The sequence below is a fragment of the Helianthus annuus genome, chromosome 17 (assembly GCF_002127325.2).
Source record: "Helianthus annuus cultivar XRQ/B chromosome 17, HanXRQr2.0-SUNRISE, whole genome shotgun sequence".
NCBI classification, from domain to species: domain Eukaryota; kingdom Viridiplantae; phylum Streptophyta; class Magnoliopsida; order Asterales; family Asteraceae; genus Helianthus; species Helianthus annuus.
Window position 1 is genome coordinate 20,136,457 of NC_035449.2, and position 9,301 is coordinate 20,145,757.

At 39.2% G+C, this 9,301-nt stretch overlaps 1 long non-coding RNA gene across 1 annotated transcript; it reads left to right on the plus strand.

Annotated features, from left to right (window-relative positions):
• Window positions 1–2,805: 2,805 nt before the first annotated feature.
• Window positions 2,806–3,935, plus strand: LOC110924007. Its single transcript, XR_002584259.2, has 3 exons — window positions 2,806–3,011; window positions 3,103–3,377; window positions 3,501–3,935. It is a non-coding gene; the product is annotated as an uncharacterized LOC110924007 (long non-coding RNA).
• The last annotated feature ends 5,366 nt before the right edge of the window (window positions 3,936–9,301 follow it).

Genomic DNA, 9,301 nt, shown 5'->3' on the forward strand with positions numbered 1-9,301 from the left:
TTGTGACAAGTATTTAAATGATCCGATTTCATTTCATAAGATAAATTGTCAACATTACAAGAAATTCAAAGACAACAAGTTTAACAAAAATAACATGACAACATAACAAAATTGATACAACATATTAAACCCTAACGTCTATATGAGTATCTAGGCATCAACGCTACTTCTTTTCTTAGCATCATCCTCATCAACCTGTAACATGTTTAAAATAATTCAATGCAAAAGCAAAGGCGAGTATACAAGTTTGATACATACATAGCAAAAGATAGGTTTTAAACAATTCCTCATAGCAAGCATGTGATTCAAGATAAACATTTAAACATGGCATGTGTCTAACATATCAAACCAAGGAAACGCAATATGCTCATGACATTACCGATGATAAAGGGCGGGTCGTTAATCCTATAGCGCTACATATGTCACGGTTTGGCTCGTACGAAGTTAATGATAAATTCAACACATAAGTTTCACCCAAGTTTAAAGTATCAAGCCATCACGTATACAAGCATGTTATAGGAATGTTAATGTGTTTAAGCAAAATGTTCATGTGTAAGTTTGTTGATAGATAAAACATGTTACACCCCAAAAGTGATAAAAGTAAAAGGGGGAAATACGAGTATACTCACGGTGGTTGCAAGCTTTTCCTACTTGAATTCCCGCGAGTGAGTTGGTGGATGGATTAGTTTGGAGCACCTTGTCCTTCTACACGAGGCAAACAAGGTGTGCGAGTTTGGCGTTTACGGAAGATTATAGATTCGGAGTTTAAAATGTATAGAAAATAACATACGTAAAAATAATCATCTCCTCCGTATCCACCGTCTCCTCCGTATCCACCGTTTCCTCCGTATCCACCGTCTCCTCCGTATCCACCGTCTCCTCCGTATCCACTAGCATGGTATGAGTCATCTACAGGGGTTGTTTCATCAACAGGAGGATGCTTGTTCAAATCTAGAAACGGTCTGTTTTGTTTTCCTTGTATACTAGACACAACCTCCTCTTGCTCATTAGAATCGGGAATGCCAGACTCCTCCAAAATAGACAACCGTATCATCATTAGTAAATAATAAACTAAAACAACAAGTAATTAAAACATTTAAGCTAATAACTGTTACCGGAACGCTTTTGTGCCCCCACTTTTCGCTAGAATACTGCCCGAAGATATAGTTGCCGTCCCAATATGATGACATTTCAACACTCCGGGATGATAAGAACGCAAATACAAACAACAAGAGTCTTTCGAATAAATACAAGAAGAAACAGAATGTGTGAATGTGAGTGTTTGTTGAATGCTCGGGTGTGGACCAAGAATGCACTGTAGGTTGCATTTTATGTGAGCTAAAGACGCCTCGTATAGGTCTTTACTCCCCGTATGCCTTTAAGTCATGTCAGACATAGTCTCATCATAGTAAAATCGGTCAGCCCAAGACGCCTCGTATAGATCTATACGAGGCGTCTAAGTACCCTCGTATTGACCCCTCGTACAGGGCTAGACTCCCCGTCTGATGTGACTGATGTGACGTTGTACGAGGTGCAGGAGCTGGTCGGGAAAAGCAACCCTATACGCCTCGTATAGGGCTATACGAGGCGTCTAGAAGGGTGTGGAAATAGGGAATAAGGTGTGTGAATATGTAGACCCAAAAAATATCACTAGTTAGGTCGTGAAGGGAGCCCGATCATTAATGGAGTGAACCATGTTAAACTTTTGTGATTTTTATTTCTTTAGCACTTTACTTCGAAGGTGTTGTTTGAATCCAACTTCTTTACACTAAGAACGACACGTGTTGCTGATATGTAAGTTTAACACATGACTGTACATAACCATACAGCTCTTATGATCAGCTCTTATTGGAACTGATTTTTAAACAATGTATGCAGTTTTTCTTTTCTATTCTTATGGGACACAAAGGGTATATCTGGAAACCATCATGTGCTATTTGTGGCATAAGCATGGGGTACACTGGGTGCTACATACAGAGTGGAAACGATCCTAAAAATCTCAGTTCCATAACCATAAATTAAGTAGGAATTATAAACAAAAAATAAAGCTACCTTCTTTACACCTCAATCTGATCAATAAAGCAAAACAAATGCTATGTCATTGCTTACATTTCTGTGTACTTTTCTTGCTCATGTCATCTGCATCTGCATGTGACTTGTTTCCAAGTTGATGTTAGCGGAAGCCGTTATCATCATCGTCATCGTATTCGTGTTTGTGATTACGGAGAGTATACGACACGAATTGGAATGATATTTTATTGAATATCTTCTTGGTACCGAAATCAGTTTGTCGGTTAATACATATATATACATACGAGGATGACGGTTGTAGGAATTGGCGGGAATAACCGTTATATGAAACGGTGCCACCAATTCATCATCTCGGTTCGATAATTAGTTACGTAATAAACTAAAACATCCTAATAAATACAAATATACAATAATAATTAAGTTTATAATTCTAATAGTTGATTCTAATATGCTTTTCTCCAACTTCAGCACATTACTAACTGATGGATATCTATGAAAGGACTAGTCAGCATGACAAAAAAAGGTAAATGTCTAAACCTTATCGGAATGACCAATATCACCAAAAGGAAGATGATCCCAGTAAAGGTAAAGCACTTCTAAATTGAGCGAATCAGGTCAAAATGGGCGAAATGAGTCATTATTTTATACCCAACATTCAACCACCATTAACTATGATGACACATAGATGACTCATCCGATCAAAAGTTATGAACTTTATCAGCTTATAAATATCATGACCCAATAAACATCACCCAACAAATTCTGCATTAAGAGAATTCCATACTTGCAAAGGAATCAAACTACAACAATCCGGCAACACAATATGGATAACAGACTCCCAGAAGTTTCCATGTGCATTCCAACCATATCAACAAGGGGACTACTTTTGTCTAAACCTCATCAGCCCCATTAGCCTCTTCTTACTTCTTCAAAAATCAATGGTGCAGAAAGAGAGAGTTCTGCAGTCTCGAAAAACCATGGTAATTAATAGTCTTGTGCTGATAATGGCAATCAAAATTTCCATCGTATTTCTCTGTCCCTTGATCTAACAGAGTTTAATTCACTTTGCAGCGGGCTTTGGACCCAAGTTAATAGAAATAATTAAACACAAGTTGACTTATGGTTCCAAGATCCTACCACTTGGCCGCGGAGGAAAAATCTTTGAAAAGAGTTTCAGTGTCAGGGATGGTGAGAGGTTGTTGCATGCTTCCCGATGCTATATATACACTACAGCTGGTGCGATCTCAGGCATACTCTTCATCTCTACTGAAAGGGTTGGTTTTTGCAGTGATAGGTCCCTCAAAACATATTCTACGGCAGGGAAACTGTTAAAGTTCCAATATAAGGTAGGCGACCTCCTCTGCTAACATATTTTGCACACGTGTTATGGAGTTAGGCAACCTCCTCTGCTAACATATTGTGCACATGTGTAATATATAGTATCCTGACATAATTGTTCGACTTTCTAGGTATCTGTTCCATTGAAAAAGATAGATGGAGTAGGAGAGAGCACGGACTTGAAGAGGCGATCTAACAAGTATATGGAGTTAGTAACGGTGGATGATTTCAACTTTTGGTTTTTGGGCTTTCCAAATTACAAGAAAACAGTAGAATGCCTTCGCCAGACAATCAGTCATGACTGCTTAAGTGATTAGTCTAGAACTATGGAGTTCTCAAGTTTGGCTTCCAGTTTTTCAACCTATACAGTAGCTGGTGTCATTTAACGGCATATGAAGGCGTTAGATTGAGCGATCTAGGAAATTTTTTGTATAGCAAATCAGGTTCATGTATGTATTTCTTTAAAGTCCGTGAGTCTTATGGACAGTGGGGGATAGTTGGTAGATTTGTACATACACAAGACATTTTTCTTCATAGCTATAGTTGAATCACTGAATTTCATTGAAGGGATTTGAAACTATCGCTTTTACCAACAAACTTTACGATTGTTCCAAAAGGGATTAAGTTAAAAAAGGTTAAATTAGGACTAACAGTCTTACACCGATAAAAAATGGGTACCACACCTATGAAATATGTTTGTCAAATGTTGATGCATGACAAATAGAATTTGAAGTCATGAATGAACACTCCATTAATGTTGCTCAAAACACATGATATAAAATTTGTAGGTCCGGCTAGGGGAGGATCTAGTCGCCTAATCCTTGTATACTAACCAACCCGGTTGTGCGGAATCCAACCGAGATAGCAAACCGAGATAGAGATCAGGAAACACGAGATACAAGACACATATACCGTTTAACAATCGTATATTGAAACCGATAGAGTTTTGTTACAGAAATATATCATAAGAAATACAACTAAACTCTCGGTTCTCTCTGGTTCTCACACTTGTGTCTCTCTACTTTGTTTCTGTCTTGAGTCTTGTTTATATAGGATCAGGTACGGCGAAACATAAGCAGGACTCGACGAAACACATTGACTCGACGAAAAGGAAGGGCAGTCGACGAAACTCAATCAAGGTCGACGAAACAGACATGTTTCGTCGACATTATACATGTTTCGTCGACTTGGGCTTTGGCCCAAACATTTGAGGCCCAAGTTGTTTGTTTCGTCTACTTGGTTTCATGCTCGATGACTTGTGATTCGGCCCAATGCCCAAGTCACTTAAACAAGTGTTGTTGTGCACGACGGAGGAATGTCGTGACTTAAACCGTATCACGTCGAGTCGCGTCGAACCGAGTTGCGTCCACAAAATATGTATCAACAAACTCCCCCTTGGACGCTACTCGTGAGATTCGTCTTCCATGTCTTCTATGTCGGAGGATCTTCAAAGTCTTCACGTGTCGTAAGTAGAAAGTGTATCAACAAACTCCCTTTTTCATGTAGGAAGTGTGTTAACAAACTCTCCCTTAACATAAGCTCTCCCTTGAGTTATGCTCGTGAATCTTTTGGTTTTCAATACTTGAGACCTTTGTGGTGTTGATGATTGGTCAGCAGCAACTCGATCATCTTTCATTTGAGTGCCTTTACGTAGTGTCTTCATTCCGAAGCTTATCATCGAACATGTTCTCCTTGCCTTTAGCATCTGCACATGTAAGAAATCTAAACGCGTAATGAGAACAAACGCTTGGAATATGGTTAACATAAACAAGCGACACACATGTGACCATTTTTCAATCAACTACCGTCCGACAGTTTGAAAGTTTAACAAATTTATCAATTTTAGTTTTTAACTTTCAAAACTTGCAAATTTTGACCGTTTATGAAGATTTAGTCAATTTGGTTTTCAATCAGGTTTCAGGCAACGAAGACTCGAGATCCAACATCGTACAATCGAAAATAAGATAGAAGAAAAATCTTTTTGGATTTTATAAAGTTTATATTAAAACACACCTAAAATCTTTTTGGAATTTTTGAATATCTCAAATGTAAAGACAGAAAGCAGTAAATAAATATATACAAAGATGCAGAAACTGAAAGCATTAAATAAATATTTACAAACATTCTTTTTGTGAGTTTCGAGGGTAAGAGAATCATATCAGTGTACGGTCACGCCAAAACGCTCTTGTTGTTCAATTAGTTAACATTAAGATAAGCATCCTATAACGATTATCGGTATTGTTGTCCACATAAGCTCAACTTATCAGATGTAATCATGGCGAGGGGATACGTTAAGGTATGTTTTATACTTACCGACCGGTGTTCATCCACATCACGACACATTCCCGTATCAAGGTATGCACGAGGGTTCATCTTACCGGTGAGTATACCGATTATCATCTGTTTGACCGTATATGATGTGAGAAACTCACTTATTGAGATTTGAGAACAAGCCCTATGTGATAGAATCACTTATTGATGAGGAACTTGATTTTCAGATGTATGAAGGGCATAGGAGCAAGTCCGTGAACAGGTCAGTACTTTCGTACAGCAAAGAGACGAACTTGACTCCCGGATAAATGTGATATATTATCACTTATTTGTTTGGACATGTGATTGTTGATCACTTATTGAGGTCGAATGCAATATGTACACGTATGTATAATATCATGGAAGATCTAGACTTGTGTCCCCGTTATTTTTCGGTAAAAGATACAACCATGATACCCAGATGATAAGCAGCATAAAGACCGAATATCTCAGAACCTCGGCAATCTCTCAAACGAAATTTCGGTACTAAGACCATATGCCAATGAATGGTTCCCACCTGGTCATCAGTCGATTTAGGTTTACATCACCCTGCACACTTTAAAATGATTGTAAGCCTACCGATACATCTTATATAGAGCTGCTTATTGTTTTTCAGTTTAGGTTTAAAGAGGTTTGGACAGACCACTGATGTACTATCATATTCTCTTTTGCTCGCCAGGAAACTCATTTTTGTTTTTCTATTGTTTTTGTGTTTTTGAAATTTTTCGATGTTTTTGGATTTTCAAATTTGGATTTACTCCCCCTAAAATCAACAAACTAAGATAAATTTAAAACACAAAGGTATTTACAAAAATGATTTTCCGATGTTGGTTTTACTCTTGCTTGACCTTAATGCCGTTTACCAATAATAAAAAGTCGAATCTTGATTTGTCAAATGCTTTGGTAAAAAGGTCGGCACATTGGTCATCGGTGTCGACCTTAACAACATCGATTAGCCTTTTATCAAAGCAATCACGTATGAAGTGATATTTGATTTCGATGTGTTTGGTCTTTGAATGCTGCACAGGATTTCTAGTGATCTGTAAGGCAGCAGAATTATCAACGTAAATAGGAGTAGTTAGGAATTCAAAACCGTAGTCGCGCAATTGTTGTTGGATCCACAGGACTTGGGAGCAACAAGTAGTTAGGAATTCAAAACCGTAGTCGCGCAATTGTTGTTGGATCCACAGGACTTGGGAGCAACAACTTGAGGCAGCAATGTATTCAGCTTCGCATGTTGATGTAGCGACACACGTTTGCTTCTTGCACTGCCATGTGACTAGGCGATTTCCCAAAAACTGACATCCAGCCGTTGTGGATTTGCCATCGATTTTGCATCCGCCAAAATCAGAATCACTGAAAGCGATCAAGTCAAAGTTATTATCCCTAGGGTACCATAGACCGGTGTCAAGGCAACCCTTCAAATAACGAAAAATCCTTTTTATAGCTGCAAGATGCGAGGCCTTCGGGTTGACTTGATATCTTGCAAGCAGGCACGTTGGGTACATTATATCTGGTCTTGATGCTGTGAGGTACATAAGAGATCCGATCATCGCGCGGTAGTATGAGGGGCTAACAGCTTCACCCTTCAAGTCTGGATTAATTCCGTGATTTTGCTGCAATGGGGTACCGATGGGCGTTGCATCAGACATCTGGAACCGGCTCAAGATGTCACCAACATATTTAGTCTGATGGATGAATATCCCAGACTCAGTTTGTTGCACTTGTAGGCCCAAAAAGAAAGTCATTTCCCCCATAGCACTCATCTCGAATTTATCCTGCATAATACGCTCGAAATTCCTACACAAAACATCATTAGTAGAACCAAATATAATATCATCCACATATACCTGTATCAGTAGAAGATCTCCATCTTGTTCTTTGATGAAAAGAGTACAGTCGATAAGACCTCTGCAAAATCCATTCTCTAGCAGATAATTAGATAAGGTTGCATACCAAGCTCGTGGTGCTTGATGTAGACCATAGAGAGCTTTGTTGAGCAACCAAACCCGATCGGGATGGATAGGATCTTCAAAACCTGGAGGCTGTTTGACGTACAACTCTTCTTCCACCACAACATGTAAGAATGCACTTTTGACGTCCATCTGGTAAACCTTGAATCCTTTGAATGAGGCATAAGCCAGAAAGATCCGAATTACTTCCAGACGTGCAACAGGTGCATAAACTTCGTTGTAGTCGATCCCTTCAATCTGACGAAAACCTTGAACGACTAATTTTGCTTTGTTTCGGATAACTACTCCACGGTCGTCCTTTTTACATTTATACACCCAACGGGTACCAATCTTCTTGTAGTTCTCAGGTTTCTCAACTAGTTTCCAGACACCTAGCTTCTGGAATTGTTGCAGTTCTTCCTGCATTGCTTCAACCCAAGAATTATCTTTAAAAGCTTCTTTAATAGATTTTGGTTCTTCTTGTGAAACGTAACACGCAAAGGACCAATCATTTTGTTGACCAGATTCTCGAATCGGCGCATACAAGCTTGCATTGTTGTTGTTTCGCAACATGTTTCTTGTTTGAATGCCACTCTGTACATTTCCGATGATGTTTTGTTGAGGATGGGTATTGTGAATCCTTGTTTCTGGATTATCTTGAACTGGAATATTTGTACCTAGATTGTTGAGATTGAGATCAACAACCAATTCAATACCCGGAATTGACAAAGAGGATGATGCAGTAGCTTCAGCTGTTCTAGGGGCGTCCACTGGAGGTGTAGCCTCTGAAGTACCATGAACTACTGTTGTTGGAGCTTCTTGATCTGCATCGAGAAATTCTTCATCCTCTGAAGATTCGTTCAATTCGGTAGCATCGTGAAAATCCTCATTGTCGAGAGCATTATTGTTCACTGAAGATGGTTCTTGATTGACAATAATTGGACGGACCAATGGTGAATCTGTTGCGTTGTCACTCTCGAAAAACATCCTTTCCGCAGCATTTTCTTCAACTGCTTCAACATTGATCGAATTGAAAAAGTCATCGTACTCAAACATCCATGGCTGACCTGGATTTCTGACTGGCAATGTGTGCCTTTGTACTCTGACCTCAGACCATTCCTCGACCCTTTTAGTCTCTAGATTCCAGACTCTTAAGTTCGGGGTGGCATACCCAAGAAAGTATCCTTCAATTGCTTTTGCCCCAAACTTTCCATTAGGATCGATTATTGTGCACGAAGCTCCAAACGGTTCAAGATATGACAAATCTAGTTTTCGTTTGTGAAGAAGCTCAAAGCAGGTCTTGTTGTGCCTTTTGACTGTAAGGACTCGGTCCAACGTGTAACATGCGGAGGCCACAGCTTCACTCCAGAATGGAATGGGCAACTGCGACTCTACCAACATAGTCCTAGCAGTCTCGATCAATGTATGGTTCTTACGTTCAGCGACGCCATTCTGTTGAGGAGTGTAAGCCGCACTAAATTCGTGAAGAATACCTTTTGAAGTGCAAAACTCCGCCATGGCATGATTTTTAAATTCAGTATCATTGTCGCTACGTATCCGTCTAACCTTCAACTGATACAAATTCTCAATCTGAATGATCAAGTTTTTGATAATACCGAAAGTTTCACTCTTGTGTGCCATGAACGCCACCCAAGAAAATCTTGAATAAT